At 44.4% G+C, this 25,954-nt stretch overlaps 2 long non-coding RNA genes across 3 annotated transcripts in view; one reads left to right on the top strand and one right to left on the bottom strand.

The window, feature by feature from the left end:
- LOC119027045 overlaps positions 1 to 25,954 on the bottom strand; it is a 56,679-nt gene that overhangs the window by 13,847 nt on the left and 16,878 nt on the right. The gene's annotated exons all lie outside the window — the stretch shown is intronic.
- Positions 7,502 to 8,500, top strand: LOC119027043. Its single transcript, XR_005077280.1, has 2 exons — positions 7,502 to 7,801; positions 8,150 to 8,500. It is a non-coding gene; the product is annotated as an uncharacterized LOC119027043 (long non-coding RNA).

Genomic DNA, 25,954 nt, shown 5'->3' with positions numbered 1-25,954 from the left:
GGCAGCAGATTTTTTTTTTACTGTTGTGGGTTTTCTAGGTGGGGCCTCTAGGGATTGGACTTGTTCCCATGCTCAACTGGATGGGTATCTGGGGAATTTGAGAAGCCAGGTCGAGGCCTTGAGCTTTTGGTCACGGTCTTTGGACCGGTCCGGAGCAGTTTTTGTGGTGTGGCAGGGTGCTCTGTCCGGCTGGGGAGCAGGGTTGAAGGACTGAACCTGACCTGAAACAGCGTTTGGGTCGTTGTGTCATGAAGGATCCAGTGTTACCCTTGAACTCCTTGAAGAATGAAAATGAACCTAACATTGTGAATATCACATCCAATTGCCAGAACTAATGTTGGAAATTTAGGTCTGTTTACATCATGGATATTTTGTGACATTTCTTCGATTTTGAGTTCGATTTTTCAATTCTATCCTGTGACAACACTGTGGTTATGTTCTGGTTAGGTTTAGACACAAAAACTATTTGGTTAGGGTCAGAAAATATCATGTTATGGCTTGAAATACCTGGTTCTGTCACCACAAACAAAGCTTTAAATTATCCCGATGTCTGCTTGACAATATCCAGTGGTTTCACATTTACAAACATGCAGAAACATCTTGAACAGTGGTCTCTGGCTTGGCAGCCTTACCGTCGAGCTGTGAAATACCTGCCTTTGTCACCACAATCACAGTTGAAAACGTTCTAGCATTTTGTCAAAAATATCAGAAGCAAATTGCCCCAAAGTTGCTTTAAAAATGTCCAGTAGTTTCACTTGCACAACTGCTGGAACACGGTCTCGAACAGTGGTCTCTGGCTAGGCAGCTGTATGATACGTGTCACACGCAAATTTGAACTGATTTGAGGTTTACAGGCACGTTAAAAGCCAACATTTTCTTTCTGGGGACTGGTGCTGTGAACAATTTGTCACCTACATTGTTTTATCTCACTTCCCATCACATGTTACTGCAGAGAGGAGAACTGAGAAGTGTCCTTGGCAGAGCTTTCTTGGACACTCAGAGGTTTTCGAGTTGTCAAAGCAACATTTTGCATTCATTAACTGTTCTGAGAGACAATGAAAGCCAGAGGACAGACGCCGGTTTTTAATTCAAAATACCAAAATATAGCTCTTGTGCAGTTCTTTGGCATTTGATTATGAAAATACGGGGTGTCAGATGATCATTTAGCACCCCACGAGTTAAGTTTATAGTGTGGGCCTTGCTTAAGTCTGCATTATCTCAGCAGTAATGTTGACACAATTAAACTGCAAAGTCCCTTTGCTCAGGAAAGTTTCATGTGTCTACGAGCTGATTTTTTAAATAAATAGACACATTAGCAGACGTGTGGTTTTAACAGGAGATTCATGTATATATAAAGTGAAGTTAATAGTTATTTAAATCTCTCTATAAGATATCTAATCCCTTAAAACCGTCATCTGAGAAGCACAAATGACGAGATTGGGCTTTCTGCTTAATCTCTACCATCTGCAAAGCCTGGGAAAACACTGTCCAGAGTGTGCCGTACATTTATGTTATACGATACGCTGTCAGCAGCCTGAGTCATGACATCAGCAAGAAGCTTTCACGCCCACAAACTGACTCTGTCGTCTGCATGACACCTGAGCTCGCCTCAGTCTTTAAAAAGGTCTTTTGGACCGTCACCAATCTTGTGTTCTTCATGCGTTGCCCCTTTGAAATCCAGTACGTTCGGGGTCCTGTTTGTCATAAGCAAAGTGGAATCGGATGCATGGCGGAGAGAAAGAGAGAGAGAGAGAGAGAGACTCAACGCTGATGTCCAATGAGACGGCTCGGATGGATGAAGAGCGAGGACTGGGCTCTGATGTGGATGAACGCATGTGGAACGCTGCAAAGTCTCCATGCGTAAACAAACAGATATGTTAGCAATAATCTGCGGGATTCAACATCAAAACGCTGGCCTCGACCGCTCTGAGTCCCCAATCAGATGTGTGTGTGTGTGTGTGTGTGTGTGTGTGTGTGTGTGTGTGTGTGTGTGTGTTTCTCAGAGCTGTGTGAATCCATACTGTGTCGACGTGTGTGTGTGTGTGCATTATTTTCATGTATATTCATAAATGTGTGCACGTCCAGCAGGGAGAAGAAAAAAAAAAGTCAAGATGTGTTTGCATGTTGGTATGTTTACAGTTATAAGTGTGTGTGTGTGTGTGTGTGTGTGTGTGTGTGTGTGTGTGTGTGTGTGTGTGTGTGTGTTTGTGTGCGTGTGATGCAGACCAGATTGTGATTTTCTCCAGCAGCGAATTGGCGAGTTTGTTAAAACAACGTTTTCTATCTCCCATCCAAGACCACAGTGACCAGCCAAGTGCATTCGACCTCGGCACACACACACACACACACACACACCAACACACACACACCAACACACACGCAGACACACGGGGGAGTTGTGTAACGGAGAGTGAGCAGGAGTGCATCTCTGTTTCCAGATGCAGAGATGGAAAAAAAAAAAAAAAGAAAGGGAGGACGAGACGAAGAAACAGAGGAGACAACTCTCCTGGAGAGTCTGCAGTGAAAGTGACGGTACCGTCGAGTTCTGGTGGGTTTAACATCACGACACGTTGCCTTTGTGTTTCAGTCGCTTACTGTCGGACACAAACGCAGAATTTTCCATCCAAACTCATTAGAAATAAAACTGTAATCAGTTAAGAAGAGCTGAAGAGACTGATTTGACCTACGGAGGCTCAGAAATGAGACGAAAATGGGTCATTTTGTATTTTGCGTAAACATCTTATCTCGCCGTTCCTCCTTTGTTGCCTCAAATTGACGGATGAACAGAGTGAGTGAAAACAAATGAAAGTGAAGAAGAAGAGGAGAAGGAGGAGGAGGAGGGAGAAAAGATTCTGACAGCAGTTTGCTTCCCTTCGTCCTGCCCAGACACCGACGGGTGGCTTTCATACCTACTAATAAACTTCTTTCCATCGCACACACACACACACACACACACACATCAGGATCATAATGTTGGCTTGTTTCAAGTCGGGAACCATAAAACTCAAGCACACTCACCAAAACACACACTTTAAGGCGGCTGCGTTGAGGCTCGGCCAACCTTGTTCTTTGGCGAGCGGCAGGGTACCCTTCTGTGTGTGTGTGTGTGTGTGTGTGTGTGATTGATACCCCTACAGTCTCTGCGATATATCCCCGAGATCAGTTGCCCCGCCAACCGTGGTCAACAAACAGGCGACTGGCATTATCCTCCCAGTCTTGTGTCTCCTCGCCGGCAGCGGTCGCATCGATAAAGTTTCTCCAACAGCTTGAAAAGGAGCGAGAGAGGTGCAAACGTCAGCACCTTTCAGCGTCTCTCTCCCTCTCCGTCTTTGTCCGGAGTTGTTATAAAAATAAACCCAACGCTGCCTTTTAATCATTTTTATTTGCGCGAGGACATGAAGAGGTTTTCGCTCCAGAAGAAAAGAAAAAACTCTGGAAAAACAAAAATATTCACACCTAACCTCACTAAACGTCTGCTGGCGTGAAGCGTGAAGCACATTGAAGGGTATTATGAAGGCTGTGAGTCATTCTCGGAGCCTTGGCCCGCGGAAACCTGCTGATGTTCGGATGGAAGCGTCTGCGCTTTTTGAAATATCGATGGATAAATGGGAAGGTACCAGCGGCCCGGGAGGGAGCGAGGTCTGCTGTTTGCATGGAGGCTTCGTTCCAGACTCCATAAAGGAAAAGTGAGAATTTGTTCACAAGCAGCAGGAAGAAGAAACTTCAATTCCGAGTTCATTCCCCCAAAACAATTAGCGTCCCGGCGTCTCCCCGAGCCTTTCTTCTGAGCTCGAGTATCGTCTTATTTTGACAGGCGAGGACAGACTCGCCGCGTTTACACATCATCGTGCGACGCCTCTTCACCCTCAGAGGGAGAAAACATGGCAGCGTCTTCGCTCAACGGCTGAGAGAAAAACCGCCTTGTTTTTGTTTTGCCGTCTTCTTTTTTTTTTTTCTAAATCGGCGCCGACGCTGCGGCAGGCGGGGCGCGGGCCAATCACAACAGGGTCGCCGACAAACAGGGCGGGACTTGACGGTAATCAGTGAAGTTCACAGACACAATGGGCCCCGGACTGTCAGGGCGGAATGAAACCTCAGTGCAGATGAAAGTGCTGGACGCCGCGCTGTGTAATTTCCTCTGGGCAATAAATGCTCTTATTCAGGTTCGTGTGTAAAAGCTCCAAAGTGATTTTTTAGCTCACAAGCTGCAATTTCGCTGCATACAAAGAAGTTTTCTTTCCTCAGTCGGCTTTAATACTGAACTTAAGTGCAGTTTGTATAATTTCCTGGGAAACGAGGATCCATTTTTTTTTTTTTTTTTTTTTTACTGCCATCTTACGTCACATCTTTGCTCTGCTGGTTCTCAGAACCGTGTCAGACTCGGTCCAACGACTGGCTCGAGTCGAGCCCGGGTGATCTGCTTTTAGTTTGTCTCGACCGCTTGGAGCTCTTCAGAATTCATACTTTGGTGCTTCTCCTTGAATCGAAACCTTTGTGTCGCTCTTTGTCTGATACAAATGTTTAGCTGTGTCCTTAATAATGATAAATGTGTTGGACTTTAGCTTCTGTAGGAAACTTTTTACACCTCTGACATGATCTGTGATTGATGTTAAATACTTTGGGAGTTTAAAGACCAGATGAAGTCAACACCAAGTCGCCTGATTGATCAACTTAATAACACAAAATAACTTTCAATAGTGACAACAGGCCCAACAAAATCCAACCTACACTGATGCTACTGCAGGGCTGAAATGCCAGAATATCTGTTTGTGTAAATGTATTTACTTATATTTTAGTAAAAGATACTTGGAGATGCATTTGTTCCACGTTTTCAATCGGTTAAATTCGATTTATCATTATTACTCATTAACATTATGAGCTTAAATAAAGTCAAATGATCAATTCTGCTGTTAAATATTGTGATTGGTTGCTGAGTTTACACAAAATCCCTGAAAAGACAGTGTTTGTGCTGATTATAGTCGGATTAGTTTTAGACAGAAGGTATCCACAGGACACAGCAGGTCAGAAAAGATGGAGGGGAATGTGTTTGTGTTAATGTAATCGTTGTTGAGCGCCAAACGTAAGTTTTGCAAAACATAACGTTGCTCCAATTCTCCAAATATATTGCTTTACTCGACCAAATAGTCCCCAAACTAAAGACACTCACTTTACAACGATGTAAAACAAATCCTCACATTTCTTTAGATAATCTGCGCTCAATAAAACGACTTAAAGAATTAATCAGTTGGAACAAACTGTCGATCAATGAAACTAAAAAAAATCCTTCCACATTGGCAACTTGACTAAAGCAACCAAAAGCACACACACACACACACTCACACACACACACACACTCGTACATCAGTTTCCTTGACGACACCTTCCAGGAACCGCCCCCCTCCCCCCCAGAGGTTGCCACGGTAACCTGCGAGGTCAGGACCCCGGCGTGTGCCGCGGCCGACCGACCGCTCGTCCAACGCAGCACGACGGGAGCGTGTGTGCGTGGATGTTTCACACACAGAAGCTCCTTTATGTTGTTCACAGAATGAAAGCAGTTGTCAGACAGCTGTGTCTACACACACACACACACACACACACACACACACACACATAGAAACACACACACATAGAAACACACACACACAGTTTTCTCCCAGTGAACCTGGTTCCCATTGCCTTGGGTGGAGATGGAGACTGCCAGTTGGACATCGCCCAAGTGAAACACTGAAAGAGATGTATGCTCACTGTGTGTGTGTGTGTGTGTGTGTGTGTGTGTGTGATGGAGTGGTTCAACAGTAGCGGAGCCTGAATTCATCTGATCTGATCATCTGATTTCGTGGAGGTTGCAAACAAGAAGATGAAGAGTTGAGGAAACAACTGGCGAACACGACGGTGCGTAGACTCAGCTGTCCGCCATCGTTGGTCCTCGTCGGACTGCGAACATCGACATGAGAAGGTCCAATGAGACCTTTTAACGGCGGACTTGTTGTCAAGAATCAGTTCAAGGTCACCATCTTGTTTTTCTGGAGCCAGACGTGATCACATATTTTTGGACCGAGCGGGTGGAGCTGGGGCGGACACCATCTTTATCGTCTAAATTGGACCATCGTATATGAAAATATACATCACGCTATGTTGAAGAAGACTTATTGTAAACTTGACTTGACTTTGATGAAAGTGTCCTGTGGAAATCCCCGCTCGTCTCCACTGTGGGTGTCTTTTCTGCGCTCTGACTCTTTTGACATAAAATGAAGACGACGCGGTCGTGACACAAATGACAGAGTGCTGCGATATTAAAGCGATATCTCCTCCATGTAACAGTAGCATACAGAGAGAGAGAGAGAGGGAGAGAGGGAGGGAGGGAGAAATCTGGACAGTAGACGACTGTCTCATCTCATCATCTCATGTGGTTGTCGCGGTTCACAGTCAGGGTGTATTTATCTTTAACCATCCACACCGAGGCAGGAAGAGACAGCTGGACCCGGAGAAGAAACCCAACGAGAGGACGAATTGGAAAATAGCAGGGTGAGATAGAGGCTGGAAAAATATACATGAGAAAAATGTCTCTTTGACCCAGTTTGATGGACAGATAAAGGGACAGAGCACACGGCGGAGTCTTACACAAGACGAGAATCGGGCTCGTGTGTCAAAGAGAGAAGGTCCATCAAAGACGACGGAGGAGAGAGAAGCCTTTGTCTCGAGTGTGGCAGGGACAGAACATCCTCACCAGAAAAGGTCGACCTAAAGAAGCTTATTTCGATGTTTCTAATGTCTCTAGTCCGACAGCGACCTCTAGTGGACGCAGAGATTATAACAGCAGCAAAGGAGGAAGTCAGGTGAAGTGGTTTAAAGAGCGACAAAGTGAAAGTGACGTAAAACAAAGACAGGACTGGTGCCGACAGTGAGTTACTTGAGTTAAATGTATTTCTGATTATAGTCAGAAGCAGCTTGTTGCTAAAACTTGCCCAGCTTTTCCTACATGGGGCCTTCTCATGCAGAGAAAGACCTTAAAAACAGTATTTCTTCCATGTTGAGTTGACTAAAACCGTCTGAATGAGGGGAGGAAACCATCGTCTCCATGGAGACAGGAGACAACAACAAGTGCATAAGACTGAAAGACAAAATAAATCTTTATTCTTTGGTGGAACAGAAGTCGACTTTGTGTTTCCCTGTTTTGATCATCAGTAGTGGACGGTGCCTGCCTGTCAAATCCATCACTGAAGTGCTTTAAACTTAAACTCAGTTGGTTTAAAAAAAAAAAAAAAAGCTTGATTGCATGTGAGCTTGTGAATAAAAGACTCACTTGACTTATTACCTCTGAAAAACTGTTTCCTGATGAGTTTGTGGTCTAAATCTCTAGTTTCAAGTCTCTTTCAACACATCTTGAAGTTCATTTTGTAGATTATTGTCCAACTGAGTGTAAAAAGATGATAATGATAGCAGGGAAGTGATTTAGGGGCGGGGCTGCATTCCGATTGACAAGTGGCTACCATGGCAACAGATTCAATCAGGAAGTCCTTCCTAGCTTCACTCTCGTACAAACACAGTCACTTTGGGCTCCAAAAACAACACAAAAAACTATTTGGTGATGGCTGTAACACCAAATTTAAGGCTACAAACGGTCGTCCACAAACCAACGGGTGTTAAACAAGAAATTAATGAAGGATTAATTAATGTGTAAAGAGAGCGAGGTCGACACAGAGAGTCAGAGACGGAGGAAGAACAGTGAAGAGAGAGTGATGAAACGAGACTGCAACCATCGGACCGTCCCGGCAGAGACACTGCTGAGCGGCATGCCAAGGTGTGTGTGTGTGTGTGTGTGTGTGTGTGTGTGTGTGTGTGTGTGTGAGGATGCTCCAGGCTCACATATGTAACCCATCGTCTCCTGGTGAAGGTCCGATGGACTCCGCACCACATTTTTATTAACATGAAGATAAATGGGCCAATTATGAAGCGTCACAACACACTAACAGGCCGCTACTTGTCCCTGTGTGTGTGTGTGTGTGTGTGTGTGTGTGTGTGTGTGTGTGTGTGTCCTCCACATCTGTGGATGTTTATCACATCATTGAAGAGAGAGACAGAGGAGGGGAGGAGAAAATTAAGATGGAGAGCGAAAGAGGAGTTAACGAGGATGATTGTGTTCTTCCAGTCGACCATGTCTGTCTCGGCTACCAGAGGAACCATGTTTGACTCATCCCGAGAGAAACCAAAAGCCACAATCAAGGGAGTTAAACAGGAACAGGAGAGGAAGACGAAGAGAGGAACACGGTGACATCAGGCGGCGGAGATAAAGAGATGAGTTCAGCTCAGGACTGAAAAACTGAGGCACGAATCCGGCCTCGCATCCTCGTCTTGTTTACCGAAACGTCCACACACGTCTCTCCGGCCCTCACCTCCGTCACAGTGTCAAGGAAAAATTAAATGAATTATTTACTAGAGAAACTTGTGAGCAATCCGAGAGCTTTCTTCATGCTTTCCAGAATAAAGAAATCAAAAAACACCTTCGAACTTCCTGCAAAGACACACGTCAAATTTCTGCATTTATGTGGAGCGACAAACGTAAAATATGACTGAAAGTCATCCTGTTAAACTTTTCTGTCCCTCCTGTCCTCCATTTATTACAGAAAATCCACCGTAAAGTCATTCACATCTACATATTTTTCTCTTTTTGCTGTAAGAAACAACTGGCACGGTCAAAGAGACGAACTTCTGAACAGATTTTGGCTTTTGAAAGTACTTAGTAAAAAGAAAAAAAAGCCTTATTCCCGCCTGTGGTTTGGGTTTTCTCATCCAGTTCAGACAGTTCTGTATTGATCTGAAGCCATCGAACAGCTTCAGAGGAAATTCAGATCAGACTCAACCACATGCGGTTCCAGATTATCACATTCAGGTGAACAAGGTCAGTTTTCGACTTCATGACCGCGTTCATCAATCTAAAGTACATTTACAGGAACACGAACAGCAGAAGAAAGTGTTGTGAATCTGCAAAAAAAACTCTGATTTCACTGCTCTTCCACCAATTATTATCATTAAGCTGACAAACGGGCAGGAAAACAAAGCTTTTCATGCGATGACTGTATCGAAAATTATGCGTATCTGCAGATTTAACTACTCAACGGAGAATAAAGGAGTTAAAATGAGCTCAAAAACTTCAGATATAAGATGAAAAGACTGACGGGGAACATTTTACTGCACAGTCAGCAACATACTTTTACTTGTAATGGAGGATTTTAAAGCATTCGACATGATAATGAACTTTTAAACGCAACATCGTGCTGTTAAAAAGGCGATGAGTGAAATCCATCTTCCCTCCACTTCACATTCAGACTCGTGCCTTCATCTTGTTTCCCTTGTTTCTTCTGGTTTATTGGTTTTGCTCAACTCAGCGGAACAACAACTTGAGTAGGATGGATGGATGTGGCCGATGGGGAGAAGGAGACACAGATCCTCTACATCTGTCTCCGTGGGCCAAACAAACAAAAAACAAAATAGAATAAAAAAGACGAGGAGAAAAGAGGAAAAGTTCAAACACCAGAGAACCCACTCAAATGATTTTTCTTCCCCAGCTTTCAAAAACAAGAGCCGTGACGTCTGTAGAGACTCGGCTGTAACACACTCTGAGCTTCTTAATCACAATCTGATCGTTAAATTAAACGCCAGATTTTAAAAATCAAAGATATTCCAGAGACTCCTCTCCCCTCCGCCGACACGTTCAATAAAGATTTTTAAACTTGTGAACCCTCCTGTGAGTTTTTTTGTTTTTTCCGATGCGATATTTGTTAAAAATGTGGGAAGTCGAATAAAAAAAAAAAAATATGAAAAAACCAACAAACACAAAGAGACAAAGAGCCTCGTGAAAAGCTGCCGCTCATCATAAAAACTTAAGTAAATAACGAGAAAAAGGGATCCCGGTCTGAACCTTTGACCCGGGCTTGGATCTGAGGATTGTGGGGAGAGACGTGGGGATTAAACACGAGCTCGTAAAAAAAAAAAAAAAAAAGCTAAAAAAGAGCAAAAAAAACAAACAACAAGTTTAAATCGGGACTTGAACTGGTGACCCCGGGCGTCTGACCATGTGGAAAACAGTTTACGGGTTTGAATCCCAGCAGCTAAACAGAGGCCCATATGGATCCAGTTGTCCATCAAAGGCCAGAGAGGGAAAAATAAACACTTTTTATATGATTTCTCTCTCGGAGACTCCAAAACACTCAGCTGGATCCGACTCACTTTTTACATGTGTTTGTGTGATTCTATGTGTAAATCTGTGTGTGTGTGTGTGTGTGTGTGTGTGTGTGTGTGTGTCCTTCCTGAGCATCGATCCCGACTGATGTGGCCCGTCCTGCGCTGTTTATTTACCGCCTGCAATTACACAGAAAGAAAAGCAGAAACAGAGAGACGGAGGAGTGACGGAGAGAAAAAGAGAGAGAGAGTAAATGAAAAACAGGAGACAGAGGAGCAGATTATTCGTGGGTTTCCTGTTTGAGGTTGGGGACAGATGGGAGATAGAGTCTGTAAATCTGATTCCGGAGGTCACATCGCGTTGCTTTTAGACGTCTCTTGGTGGGAAACGGTTGCTGGGATTCATCAAGAAATTATATTTGAGGTGAATGTGAAGGGGAGTTGTCGGAGAGCGGTGCAGAGCAGCAAAGGGAACCAGCACAAGGCCATTTTATGTGCGGATGTCGGAGGAAAATGAGTTTATAGGAGGTCGTGATGGACGATAAGGGTCCGACACAGGGTTAGCTTTTAGTTGCAGGGACAAAAGATCATTCTTTCTTTGTTTTGGACCAAACTACAGGTGCAAAGATGTTCAGTTCAAGTTCAAAGTGATCGACCAGTGTTGGACTAACGGTGCCTAAATGTTGTCAACCACGTCCTCGAACCTAAACGAATTAACAGAAGGACTGACAACGACTCCTGAAAACAACATAAATGACCATCAGATGGTACGAATGATAGGTGGAGTCGTAATACTTCAACTGAAACCTCCAGCTGTCTCAATCGATAGTTGGAAAAATTTCACTCGAGAGAGAGAAATCTGCCAAACCATCTGGCCGCAACAGCGGCCGACACCCACCCGCCCTGAAGCGTCGTCGTCAATGTGGTTGCAGAAGCGAAACCTTCAGCTAAACAGTCGTCGTATCGTGTGTCGTAAATCCGAAAGGGTTGCGTGTTTCATGCTTGCAACACGTTGGGAACAGGTGCAAGTCGGTTTTCGAGCAACATCATCTTCGATTGAGTGAATCATCTCAGGGCAGAAAGAGGCCGGAGCGAGCAGACGGAGGTCACAGATGTTAGAGAGAAAAAGGTTGATTTGTTTGGGATAAGTTGAGCACCGTGACCCCGCCTGAAGGATTCTTTAAGTATTGTCCTTTATGAAAAGTGAACCTATATCCCCCCTCGTCCTCCCCACCAAACCAAACAAGCATCCAGCCATCACAAACACTAAATGCAGGAAATTTAAAAAAGACGAGGGCAAAAGGACAGCAGGGACCGTGTGTGTACAAATACAGGAAATGCCAGCTTTCTCCTACAAGTGCTCCTCATGCATTAAACATGTCACGGCCGCAACTTGTCTTGTGAGCTTTTCCTTTGCATGACAACGAGGGAACGCTCACACACAAATACACACACACACACAAATATACACACCTCCGACGGAGGCAAGCGAGCTCTGTCACGTAAGAACAAGCCGCAGAATAAAAACCGAAGCAGAGCAACAGAATCGCAGTGACAGCCGTGTGACAGGAACAAACCTCAGATCTGAAACACACCGCGACCGCGGTCAGTCGGAAAAAAACTTTAAACAGTCTTCTTAACTATCTGTGGAATCGAGCGAATCTGGCGTCAGTTGATCTATGAGGAAAGCAGAATTCATCGAGGTAGATTTAGTGTTGCTCGACCTTCGACCTCTACGCAACGAAGGACACTTTTTTTCCAGGATATGGACGAAGAAAACCCAAGATTGCTCTGGTGGCGCTGAACAGGGCTTCTCAAACAAAGAACGCAGGGTTTCCTACGTCCGAGATGCTACAGGATAGTCAGCATCGGCCTTTTACAGATGATACCAAACAGGAACCGGAAAGTTAATGTGCAGTAAAATAAGAGCAACGTTGGAAGAAGCATTCAGATTCTTTACTTGAGTCGTACCAACATCCTGCTCAAGTCGCCTGAGAGTGAAGAAACATTATCAGCTTCACGTGTCAAAAGAAAAAGCAGTGGTTCTCATACATTTTACTGTTGCAGCAAGTCTGACAACTTTGCAAACAGCCACACTTCAAGCTAGCCACGTATATTTGCAAGCCAGGTAATAATACTGACAGCAACAAGTCCAACAAACTCGATTTACTCTCCAAGATTTGAATCTCGCTCAGTCACAAGCTTTGTTTCTCTGCTCTCTTCATCTGTGTCATGATGTCTGTACCAAGAAAACCAAGCTAGCTTCTTCTTCAGACCCATCGTTGGTGGTTTGTGTCAAAGCGTACCATCGAAATGATTTTAAAACAGTTTTTCTGTTCAAGGATTAACAAATGAAGCCGCTAAGAAGTCACAGCTTACATCGTCTGGAACATGGCAGGGAGCCCAACGACAGAAACCACTGGTTTAGTCTTCAACAATGCATTGTATTTTTTAATCTTACATGGTTTTCCCTCTTAATTGTGCTCGAGTAGAAGCATAAAGTAACAGAAGATGGAAATAGTCTAAGAAAAGAACAAGTTTCTTTCACTTTACTTAGTCTGAGAAAGTTTCCATCAATGAGAAGAAGGCGGTTGATTGGTTTTACAACCCAAGAAGTTCTTTATTCGCACTTAAACCACCTGTTTTTAATGCAGTTTCTCGCTTCAGAGGTTTTTAAAGTGATTATTGTTTTGAAAGCGAAATAAATCAGAGATGTATTTGAGGTGTGAGGTGTTTCTGTGCGTCAAAATGATTGAAAACTGAACAAAATGACATCATTATGTCACGGTAATAAACATGACCGGGTAGAGCGAGGTCACAGATCCTTAAAACAAGTCGACCGAATGACGTGTGAAAACAGTTTCTGGCTACCAGCATGGAAATAAAAACTCATTACGAGATCATTTTCGAAGTCATTTGAAGGTTTCTTGAATATTTTGGGGTTAGCGGAGGAGGACGTGGTGTGTTTGCTCCTCAGATCTTTCCGTCGCGAGCCTCGTCGCACGTCTTTGGCCGTCGCGCCGTCCTCGCTGCGTTCCCTCTCTCTAATGATAAACAAAAACGCCATAAAACTAATCCTCATGAAACGCAGCGACATCAAAAAAAAATAAAATAAAATAAAAAAAATGGGCCTAAACAAGCACCGCTGTGTTCTGCCCCGGCTTTGGAATTCTATCCACATGTTCCCATTTGATCCCTGTTATTGCAGTCGCTGAAACACAAATCCCAGCGACATTCCCACAACCACATGACTGGGACTGCCTCGGGGTCGGAGAGAGAGAGACGCTGTTTGCCAGTTTGCATACATGCATTAGTGTTCGCCCGTTGTGTGTTTGCTCTGTTTGGTTTGGTCAGTCGCTGCGACACACTCGCAGCTCGTCAGTTGCGCAGCCTCCTGGTCGAGGAGGAGGGGAGGGCCCCGTGGACGAGCAGCGGCGGGCCCTCTGGATGAGATGGGCCCAGTGGATGAGGTGGTGAATACTTCGAGTTTTGCTCTGCACTGGAGCCCCTCTGACAGCACAGATCTAACTCTTCCAGACTAGCAGATGGACGGGGTTGACATCATCCAGGTAACTTACGGTCCAAACTATAAGATAGTCGATTGCTGAGTCTGGTTTACTTGCGGAGGGCTCGACCTGCCGACCCAAAACGCCAGGATCTGACGAGTTGAAAATGAGACTCGACAACCAACCACTTTGCTAACTGGACCCCAAAGTTTAATCTCTAAGTTTGCTTTGAGTTCGGCAAAGAGCCCAATGAACAGGAAGAGTTTTCTGATAAGTAAACCAATGGACCGACACAAACTCAGTTAACCCCAATGAAAAAGGAATTCGGTCCAGAGCGTACAACAAGCTTTTCATGATTTACGGACCTCAGCGCCAAACTGGAACCTCCAAGGGGGAGCCATTTTGTGGACCGACCAGCCAACACAGCGTCCCATGTTTGAGAAACATCCTGAAAGTCTTAAAAGCAGAAAAGAGCTGAAGGTGAACTTTGAGTCACCAGGCAGAGCGGAGGGGTGACCACACCGAAGCCAAAACACAAACCCTGGTTCGAGACCAGGCCTTCCCGGACCCTGCTGAGCTGAGTGGATGTGTGTGTGTGTGTGTGTGTGTGTGTGTGTGTGTGTGTGTGTGGACCCGGTCAGCCGTTCTGCGTAGGCTTGCGGTCAAATCCCAGTCCAGCGTGCAGTACAGGCTGTGAATACCCCGAGTGAGGGTGTGTGGAGCTGAATCACATGTGGTGGTGTTGAGACGTTGACTTGAATTCAGTTTGTCACACGGGGCTCGAGTGTGGTGACCTGGGTGGGCGCGGCTACGTGATTTTTTAAGGGAATACACACCGCAGATACATGCCAGTATACACACACACACACACACACATTTATACTGGGTGTAACACATGTAAATAAATGGGCCTGCCATTTTAAAACATGGGCAAATACGGAGACAGATAAATATTACTGACCTACACAGACTTTTGCTCACTGCTGGTATCTTAGCAGTTAGCTTATGAGCTGTAACTACACCAGAAAAACCTCCAGAAACAAAATATTATATATTCGGGTGAATTCCCATGAATGTTTTATTACCATGAATGCTCCGTATCTCACCTATACGCTGGTATCTGTGGCAAAAAACAAGCCATTTTGTCGCAATCCCAACAGTATTTTAGAGTTCAGCTCCGTCCAGTAACTTCTGCAGCAGCTCTGAGCAGACAGATTTACTTGTTTACACTGTTGTGACCAGCTAGTGCCGATATTCTCTCTGCTGGCTAGCATTTCTTTAGCAGGTAAGCTAGCTCACCTGCTAAAGAAATCAACAAACCGCCCTTGTTAGTTTGGACACCGCTCTCCAGGTTTCTGATCCCATCATCCTCTCTGGCAGCTACAGTGAAGAAGCCATCATGCTCCATTACTTTGACTTGACCGGACCAACCTCACACACACATACACACACACACACACTAAAACACACACACACACACACAGGCTACACACTTCTTCCAAGAACATTACACGATACAAAGGCTTTTATAAGAGGAATACAGCACTCTTTGTGAACTCCGTCTGTCTTTCTGGTGTACTGTACTCAAACACACTCATTTAGGATACAGCTTCTTTCTCTCAACACACACACACACACACACACACACACACACAGACACGCACACACACTTGCCCGATTGGTTCACACATGTTGCCGTTATAATTTGGGGGTGAATAAAGGCTTTTTTATTGAGGTTTAATGATGTGTTCACTCTGAGCGGCGCTCTAATAGTGACACAGAGCAGAGAGCTGGCACAGGGATCGGCCTTTAGCTGGGTGACTCACACCTACACACACACACACACACACACACTGGTGTTACAGCGAGTCGCTGACCCTCGCCTGACAGTCTGTCAGTATACGAGTGGGAAAAGTCATGTCTCCCACACTGTTAACATGGACTCCACATCCTCTTTTCTGACTTTCACACCCTCTTCATGTGTTGGTAAAAAGAACATGCATGTAAAAGGCTCTCAGGGCGTATTAAACAGGAATGGGAGCCAGAGGAGACGGCTACGGGGTACTGTGACAAACTAATTAGCCTGTAACATGGAAAGCCGGTGCTGCAGCCAGAGCAGAGGACACCAATAAGGTTTCCTCCGCGGCGGAGAGGACATCTGGCGCCATCGTGGAGGCTCAGTGGAGCAACTGGCTGCATGCAGATTATGGTTAAATCCAGCTGCAGCTGACGGTTAACATGAAGTGTTATTTAGTCTAAACAACGTCAGGAAAACAGTGGATTTAAATGTCTTGTTTTGTCTGACCAACAGTCCCCAAACCCAAAGATCACTGAGTCATGATCATATGAAGAGATGCAACCCTCAAAATTTGAAAAACTCACTAAACTTTTGTTCCTCCATGAATGAGTTTAATAACCAGTAGACAAGTTTTTGCTTCAAGTTGTTGCACAATGTAATGAACATCTATGAAATCTCCTGGGAAAATGATTTTTCTTCATTTACGTCTCAATTATAGACTAAATAAATATATATGTTATCAGTTGAAGATCCAATAATCATTATTTTACCTCTTAGACTGAACAAGGTGATCACTGTAATGCAGATGGTGCTTCTTAAAATGACAAATTAACAGTGAGGCACCATTTCTGTCTGCCTTGATATCTCCATTTTAGACTAAATTGATGGTATATATGTGTATATTTAATACACGGTATTAATTCAAGTTTCAGATTTACAGACAAGAATTAACAATATGATCAAAAGCAATAAAAAACTTAGTACAGTAATAAATATTCAGTCAATCCAGCAAATCGGATTTGACGGCACCACAGCAATCTGTGTAGGGAGCCAATATGGAGAAAGAATTATTGATAAGAAAAAAAATTGCATCTGTGGAGCTCAAATTTACGGTTGATGTCTATAAAAATGTGCACTGGGTGTATTTTTTTTCCCAGAAATAAACAAATGAAGTCTTGTAAGTTAGTCTACAATTAACATCTGAACGGGATTTTAGAGTTAAAGAGTCATTAAATCGACTAATTTGTGAGAAAAGGCTGGTAAGTCTTCCTGTATCGTGAGCAGGGACCAGTGCTAATGTTCCCGCCTCGTTAAGTAGGTCGACCATCTTGGGGGTTAAGGAGCCTCGGTGTTGTTTACTCTGAGGTGCCTGGGGAAAGACCCCGGGTTCAGGGGCAGTTCACAAGGCCCTCGTAAGATGCTGCTGAGGGGCCCGTGAGGTATTTATAACATGCTACCATCGAGCCCCCCCACTGCTAAAACAAATCATTAGCATCCTGCAAAACTCTTATGTGACTCTGAAGAGGCAATTTCTGAGGAAATGAGAAAACCTGGCTTTATTTTCTCATCGATCGCTGCTGCTGCATTTTTGACATTTCAGAAAAAAGGTCCCCGTCAAAAAAAAAAAAAAAAAACTCTCAGGCTCAGGAGGTTTTTACGTAACGCTCTCCTTTTTTTTTTTTTTTTTTTTTTTTTTTTTATTCCTCTGATTTAAATAGAGGTCGTTGGCTCACTCGCTGTGGAATTAAATAAAAAAATTGGCCCACAAAGAGGGTTAATTGTCGTCAAATTAAGTTAACGATACTTGCAACAACGCCATCACATTATCGTTTGGATATTTTCTTGCATTATTTGCTTCTTTATTAGATTACAGGCTTCATCGCATGTCGGTTTTATTGCATTTGCTATGGGAAATGATTAAGTTAAAGGCCTCCAAAGGGGTCAGACGGAGGGTAGTGTCTTATTGACTGACCACTGCACAGATTGAACCCGTGACCTCGCAGTCTCAGCGCGAAAGGCGTCCAAACCACAAGGCCACTCCCTTCCATGTGTAAGCGGCCTGACTGGAGAGGTTTTGGTGTCAGTTTGGGTGACAGGAGGGTCTTTGTGCAGCGTCGAGGGCCCTGCCTGGGAAATTGTAGTTTAAATAGCGCTCGGGGGCTCGTAAGAGCGTCCTTGATGGGCTCGTTGGGAGTTCATAGCGTGGTGGAGAGGGTTTGTAATGTAGTGATGAGGGTTCGTGAGGCTGGTGTTACACGGCACAGGAAGGTCAGGAGCTCTGCGAGAAAGCTAATGGCGGGTCCTAACTTGTAGCCTCTTTCTGACCCGGCGGAGAAGAATTAGATTCGCTCCGCTTCAATTCATTTATTTTCGAGCAGCTTCCCGTGTTGGTGTACTTTGGCGACGCATGAACACAGGATGCCTTTAACCTCGTTACTTTCTGATTCATTCGCTCAATTCCTCGTCGGTTTATTTCATCTTGTCATCTCTTACTCCCAGCCACTCGTCCCCCTCGTCACCCTCCTCCTCCTCCTCCTCGATGGGAAGCCGTGGGTCAATGTGTTTAACACACCTACAAATATATACAGCCTTTCCTCTCTAAAGACGGCCCCCTGTTTCTACTGAGACCCCAACATGCTCGTTAAAATCCTCCCATAACCGTTCATCCCCCCCTTCTCCACCTCCTTATCTTCATATTTTCTCCTCCATCGCTCGCCTTCCGTCGCTCTCCGTCGCTGCCCTTTTCACCTCTCCCGTCCTGGAGGTGAAGAGTGCACGCTTTCTTTTTTGTCTTGCACTTTCCTTTTCTCATTTCCTTCCACATACTTTTCCTCCCATCGTGGCTTCGCTTTTGCAATTTCTCCCTTTTTTCTCCACCTTAAAAAAAAAAAAAAAAAAAAAAGAAAAGCCCAGGGGTGAGGAGTGCAGAGGAGAGTGTTTCTGCTGTGGGAGTCGCGGTCATTACCGAGCTGTGGACGATCACCAGAGGAAACGAGCTTGGAAGAAGAGCTTTATACTGAATGTGCATTTAACTGTCGGACTTTAGAGGGATTGAGGGCATTTTAAGATGCTGTTTACATCACTCTGGTTAAACCAAAGTAGGCGTCACAAATGTTAAACATGTCAACAACGAATCCTTGCGACTTCGGTGATCCCCTGACTTTTATTCGAGCGTCACCGCAAGGTTGATATTTGTGGTTTTGACGGAAATATCTCAAGCAATATTGGACAGATTTTAGTGAAATTTGGGTCACAATTTGGTCGAGTCGTGTCCCCGTCAGTCACTCAATCAAATAAATGAAAACAAACAAATAAAAAAGACTGAGTTTGATGACTTCATGAAGCAGTGAAGGATCATGGGACTTAATTATCAACCTCATACCAAACCCAAGCTCGTCCGTGGCTCATTTGCACAAGAGTTCAAGCACAGCTGCTGTAAATAACGACACTAATTCCTCAGTTCAAGTCACCATATATCATTAGAAAGCTTAAATTCTTGTGATTCGGTTCATGCAAACCCTTTCGAGATAAAACCACATCAGACAAGCCGATCTTTAAACCAGCAAACAAGCCGACAAAGAAGCATTTACAACATTTTGAGCTCTCAACGTTAAAGTAGTGAATCGACCTCCGAAACAACTGTCTTCTCGTAGTCCACTTGATCTATTTCAGTGAAATATTTAGTCCAAAACAAATCCCAAGAATAAATGGTGGCAAATGCATTAATTGACACCATGTTTGGATAGTCAGGACCTTACATGTCCGCCAACATCTGATCACGCACAACCACGATTTTATTGCTGATGCGACCAGGTTATGTGAGGCAAAGCAAGTGGCACAAACTGTGTTCCCCAGAGGATGAATCCTGAATTCATTTCGCGATCTTGTTACTTTTCTTCTCGCTCCACCCACAGGTTGATGGATGGATTGCTGCAGAGTTTGGTGCCGACAGCCTCAAGGATTCCTCAATGAAAAAGGAAACCCGGAGAAGCCAGACGACATCACTAAATTTAGTGCGGCAGTCGTGTTCTCTCCCATCTTGAGAATCATTTTGCGTTTTTACACTGCGACATTCTGGCAGGTTTTGACCCCCGTAACCTGGATAATAAATACCCTCCCATCCTCTTCCAGTCACGTACCGTCGCCCACAGCTCTGATGTTCTTTAGCACCACGGATGAGGTTTTAAATAAAGATGAAACTTCTCCGGTCACAAATCCTTAGTTTCCTCGGATAATTAATTTGTTTTGGGCGCAAATCATGTTCACATTGGCGGCGCTTCACGCTCTCATCAGGGGGGCGAAAGCCCGAAGAATTGGCGACATCCTCGTGTAGAAACCAATTACTGTAAATCCATTTCTGCACGGTGGATTTTCAGGAAATGTAATCACTGCGTTGCCACATGAGCGAGTTAAATATTTCCACTTTCCTCTTGTTATATCAGTTGGTTTTCATCCTCTCCCCTCCACCTCCATCTCTTTTCTCTTTTCTCTCTCTCGCTGTTTCGAGCTCGTCTTCGCTGATGGCTTCAGCAGGCCTCGTGAAATGTCTCCCCGCACGGAAAAGAGAAAGAGGACTCTGAGGGGTGATCACGGTTCAGAGGCCAAACAAATGTTCTGTCAGATTTACTGGCTGAGCGAGGTTGGTGGTGCTCCCCCCCAACACACACACACACACACACACACACACACACACACTCAGAATAATCCTCTGGACAAATTAAGACAAACACATCATGTCGTATTATGAACGCCACACACACACCTGGTGACCTCAGCGCTACACGACCTTCCTTCACCTCTCCCGCTGCCTTTAACTCTTTAACCATCACCTCCACGTTCACCACCGCATGGCCGACCTTTACCTTCACCCTGACCCCAACATGACCTCCGCTTATAAAATACTCACACATCCCACCAACTTACTTTACTTTTTGCCGTCAAACCATCAAATATTCTCAGTCGTACCCGCGTGAGCTTTTGTTTGATATGTGAGAACTTAATTTCAAGATTGTTCACGGGTGGAAAAGTCATTTTTAGGGGAGAGAAAAGAAATGTGTTTCTCTTCGACGGTGGATTTCGGGGATCTGTGGAAATCAAGTGACACACACATTTACAAAGATTTCATTTTAAACAGCATGAATAATGTAACAGGTTTTGAGGATATTTGGCTTTGAGGTATCTGCTTACTGAAGCACTCATGTCAGTTCTGAAATATATTTGCTTTTAATCATTTTGACTGTTTTGTGAAGCTGCAGAGGAAAAAGACAAATATGGAGGAAATGTTGTTGGAGGCAACAAAAGCCAGTGATCGCAGTTTGAGGGTGGCGTACTTTTTCCAGCCATGTTTGTAGCATTAAAACTAGGTGGCATCTTACTTTTCAAGGCAAAACATGCTCTTTTAGGTATAAACACAGCAATATCACAACATGAAATTGAACCTAAAGACCATAAAGTTGCAACATAAAGAACAGTAATGTTTAACATGGCCTTGGTTTAACATTGCAGACATTTATTCTGCATTTTTTGGTTTTGTTTTGCTGTGTGTCAGATTAAAATTAACCATTGGCAACTTTTTTCATTCACCATTTAAATGATAATCAATCAACTGCTTGAATTATTTTGTATTAAACAAAAAGGCCAAACATTTCTCACTTTCAGCTGCTCAGTTATTAATTAAATCAGTGTAAACTAAAATTCTTTTTATTGTTTTGGACAAACGAAAACATAAAATCTCCTAAAACGCAACTCACACAGTCGTTCTTCCTCAAATGTTGTTACGTACAGTTTGTTGGTTCATTTCATTCCCAAGGTGGTTAAGTTTGGTTCTACTGGGTAGTCCAGTGAAAGAAATGTATTCTGTCTCCACACACACACACACACACACACACACACACACACACACACACACACACACACACTGTGACCATACAGTAAAATCAAAGCTCACTTCTCAAATGGATCCCCAGAGATTCGCTCTTTGAGGATCACAATACCACCGACCGTCTGGTAACGTTCTGACATTTTTATTTTTCACTGCGTGTGTGTGTGTGTGTGCATGTCTTGAGTGTATTTTGTGGATGTCAAAAATGGGAGTATTTGTGTGTGTGTGTGTGTGTGTGTGTGTGTGTGTGTGTGTGTGTGTGTGTGTACATGTGATGTGACCCTGGTACCTCAGCTGGTTTTGTTTAGCACAAGACGATGCAGTCGGACCCTGTGACTGATCTTTCGACACCTTTACAACACACACACACATATACGCACACACACACACACGCACACACACACACACACACACACACGTACATACAAAGTCACAAATGAGCTCTCAGCACCTCGGCTACAAGGCATTCCTGTACCATGTACATGGATAGGGCACGGGGTCACACTCAGGACTCTGTGTGTGTGTGTGTGTGTGTGTGTGTGTGTGTGTGTGTGTGTGTGTGTGTGTGTGTGTGTGTTGAGTTTCTCCCACGTCTTGATCTTTTTTTTACGCCTTCCGATCAACCTTTATTGTTTCGCTCTTGTTTTCCATCAAACTTCCAAACATTTCAAATGTGTTGTGTGAGAAAATAGAAAAGACGAAGCGTGTAATCCATTTCTGGAGCGCTGACGTGGAATTTAGCTTCACAATAAACATATTGGAGAGAGAAGCATCTCAGATTTTTTATTTGTGTGTGTGTGTGCCTGTGAATACACGCCGGACTGAGTTCCAGTTAGTGGGTTTTACTGTATTTGGGTTTTATATTTTTATTTTTTTTGTATTTGTATTTATGGAATCAGCCAAATTCTCTGCAAACCCCACAGATACGTTAACTCTTGGCGGACCGGTCTGTTGAGGTTGATTCCAGTTAGGGTTAAGGCACAAAAACCACTTGGTAACGTCAGGAGAACATCACGGTTTGGCTTTAAAACAACTGTTTTGGTCGCCTCGATCAAAGATGGAGACTTACCTGTGAAAAATCGCACATTTTGGTCGCCACAAAAATCGCTGGTCTACTCAAAAAAACACATCTTGTTTTGACGCTACAAAAACAGGTGGAAATGTCCCCAGGTGTCCTAAAAAACATCCAGTGGCGAGACACAAACTGCAGTCGATGGTTTGGAAGCTTTGTTGACTTAACAACAGCAGTATGTGTGTTCAAAATGGCTGCCCATGCACAAAACAAGACTCAGACCTCCACCTCTTACTGTTCCCTCTCATTATCACCTTTTTACGTACGTATATTACTCTGGATTTATTGCTTTTGGCATGTCTGACTAGAGGCTAAAATGCACTTTAAGATACACTAAGATGGAAACTTGTCTTGAACTAAATGCTGCACACATAAATGCCTCCAATTTTGACATCTCCATTCTAACTTTGCAACAAGATTAAAGCTGATTCTAAAATCTTGGAACGAGGTACGAGCGGTAGCCACTGTAGCTTCTCGGGCTAAAAGAAAATTCTCCAAAGAGCTGAGAGGTGCGGAGCGCTTCGTTTGATTGACAGGTGATTTCTGGGACGCGGACCAAGAACGCCGAACCGTGGATAAATCCTGGTTGTTTGACAAAGCTATAATTACATGTACTGCAGTAAGTGAGGAGATAAGTGGCGAAGAGTCAGATCAGTCATGCAGCGGTCGTTAGAAAGTCGTACGGGCTCAAATCTCACGCCGCTACATGCTGCTGATGCAAAGTTGTTTTTTTTTTCTGTAAGGAGCTGCAGGAGGAGGCTCGCGCTCGCTCTCCATGCACTACAGTAACCTCTCTCTCCCGCTCTCTCCCTCCCTCTGTCATACATATGACCCTGCAGCTTCAAGAGTGAGTGTGGGGGGGGAGGCGAAGAAAGAAAGAAAGAAAGAGAGAGGGAACTCTTTTCCATAGACGTCAGAGAGCAAACACAGCACCCACAATCGCACACATGTACGAACACACAGCTCGGAGCGAGGCGGAGGGGAGGCGAGGGGAGGCGAGGGGAGGCGAGGGGAGGCGGAGGGGAGGTGGAGGGGAGGCGGAGGGGAGCATGTCTGTGGTTAGCGCTGAGGAATTACCACGGGCTTATTCCGTCATTTGCCAAAGCTCGGGGGGTAAGGAGGAATAATTCCACCGAAAACACCAGAAACCACAATAAAGCGTTTTCTGCTGAGGGAGTGAGAGAGAGAGAGAATGGAATGGAAAAGAGAGAGAGAGAGACAAAAATGACACAACCAGCATCTGACCCTTCAAGAGAAAGGATGGATGGATGTATGGATGTATGGATGGAGGGACGGAGGGAGGGATGGAGGGAAGAAGAGAAAGGATGCAAGCAGTGGTGAGTTAGGAGGTGACCACACGACCTCCAGTGGCTGATCAAGGTAAACATCCAGCAGTATGATCGAACCTTTCACTGTTTTTGGTGGAAAATCAGCTGTTTTAACCTGTAAATTCTTCAGTACATGAAGGAGAACTTGGATTTTACTTTTAGAAAGTCGATAAAGAAGTCAGGGAGCTTGTAAAACCGGATGTGAAATGTCTTTCGTGGCTCAGGATGGAACAAAAGATGCGACTGAGTTTTACTGGAGAAGGTGTTTCAGGCCCAACGGTCGACAGCTCTGCATCAAATCTTGGATGCACGTGTTTTTTTCAAGATTCATGCATCATTCAGTGAGAAATTAAGGGAAAATGGTGAATCTTCAGATGTTAAAGGAAGTTAGAAAGACTTCCAGGATCCGACTCCTCTATCCAGACCTGCTGTAAACGTTCAAGGTTTCTATTCCGGGCTGAAACACATCCTCCCTCTGAGTTTAGAGGAAATCTGTTCAGTAGTTTTTTTGTGTAATCCTGCTGACAAACCAACAAACCATCAAACAGACGAAAACCTGTGATCTGCTAAACCCCCGTTCTCATTCCCAGGACATTAAGTAACAGACGTTGTGTGTATGAGACACTAGAAAGCTTTTCAGCCAGAGAGTCGCTCTAACATGTGGTCAACTGTGTGAATCTGTCACAGTTAAGTCAGTCGGTTGGTTAATCTTAGGCAACAAAACTACTAAAAGATCATGGTTTGGGCACAATAAAGCGCATTACGTTATCTATTAGACGTGGATCTGTTCGACAATCTGGGAATGAGAATGTTCTGGACCTGATACAGCGACTCCTCCTCTCCTCCCTCCAGGCGGTGGTATTAGCAACATTAGCCAGCTGTTAGCAATATTAGCAGCCAGAGGAAGGTCCCCGATGCTCCGCCTGAATGATATATATCTTCTAGTAATTGTGGAGCTCATTCTGTCACTAGAGATGCTAATATTCGATCCCCGTCAGTGTTCAGAGGTTTAATTCGACCGCTGTCTGTTTGAAAATACACACATAATCAGCCTGATCACAAATACGGTGGAAAACCAAAACAAAAGATTGAAGTTTAAAGTTTCATGCTGCAGTAATACAAGTAAGGGGAACTGAATTCTGAGTTTTCTGTAACGGGAGCTGCCTGAACGGCAGCAAACTAGATGGAGTGCGATAGAGCGAAGGCCTCAACTGAGCCCCCATTGTGCTGCAAGAACCAGAAATAACAGTTTGACATGTGCGTCAGACGGCAGGCGAAAGTTCTGTGAAAGTTCAAGCGCTCCTGACGAGGAAGGGCAATCACTCGCCTTCTGCCGTCGCTGGGTAACAAACCCGAACGAGATCAAGGAACAAATTACTTTCCCTGTCAGGACAAATCTGTGAGAAGATGTTAAAACGAAGGTGCAGAGGGATGGATGACACGAGGGTGAAAGACGTGACGGGAACGAGCAAGTAGAAGAAGAGAGAGGAGTAACACTTTGAGGTTTCATTTTCTTGTAATTTCTGATCTTTGCATCCTTTTCTTGCTCATTTTTAATCCCCTCGTTATTGTCACTACATCGTCTTCAAGGTGTTTCATCACCTGACAGTCATGACGAGTCCTCCAGCGAGGTGAGGCGATATGAAAGAGGGATGAGAGAAAGAGGAGGAGGATGAGTGACGCTCTGATTAAAAAGGTGGAGGGGTTGATGAGGCATCTGTCCGCTGCACCTGACCCCTAATACCTGCAAAAGGCCTCCGGTGACATCTATCAGCGTGCGCATCTGTCTTTGAGTGTCTATAACCGCCTTGATCCCTCAAAAGGAATCCGTCACGTCTTTCAGCATCTTCCTATTTAGACACCTGGGGAAGACAATAACAGGCGGACCACCTGCAGGAAGATATTTGAGGACGGACGGAGTGCTGAAAGACGGAGAGACTAAAAAACTATCTCTGTGTCGGGGCAGCTCAGGATAAAGTCACATTTAATTTCTACCACTAGGGGGCTCTCTATGAAGACCAAACAAAGGAAGTGTGCCGAGTGTTGCAGAGCCGGACCTGCTGGAGGAATCAACACCCAGAGTCACATCAGATTCAGCTCTGATCTGCAGCTGTTCACCGACGGGAGGAGAGCCAAGAGATTACTTAGGAACTTCTTACTTCTTCTTTCTTCTTGGTGCAAGTTTTCATT

The sequence above is a fragment of the Acanthopagrus latus genome, chromosome 10, assembly GCF_904848185.1.
Source record: "Acanthopagrus latus isolate v.2019 chromosome 10, fAcaLat1.1, whole genome shotgun sequence".
NCBI lineage: Eukaryota > Metazoa > Chordata > Actinopteri > Spariformes > Sparidae > Acanthopagrus > Acanthopagrus latus.
Note: the sequence above shows the minus strand (reverse complement) of the source record. Positions and strands in the feature narration are given on the sequence as shown.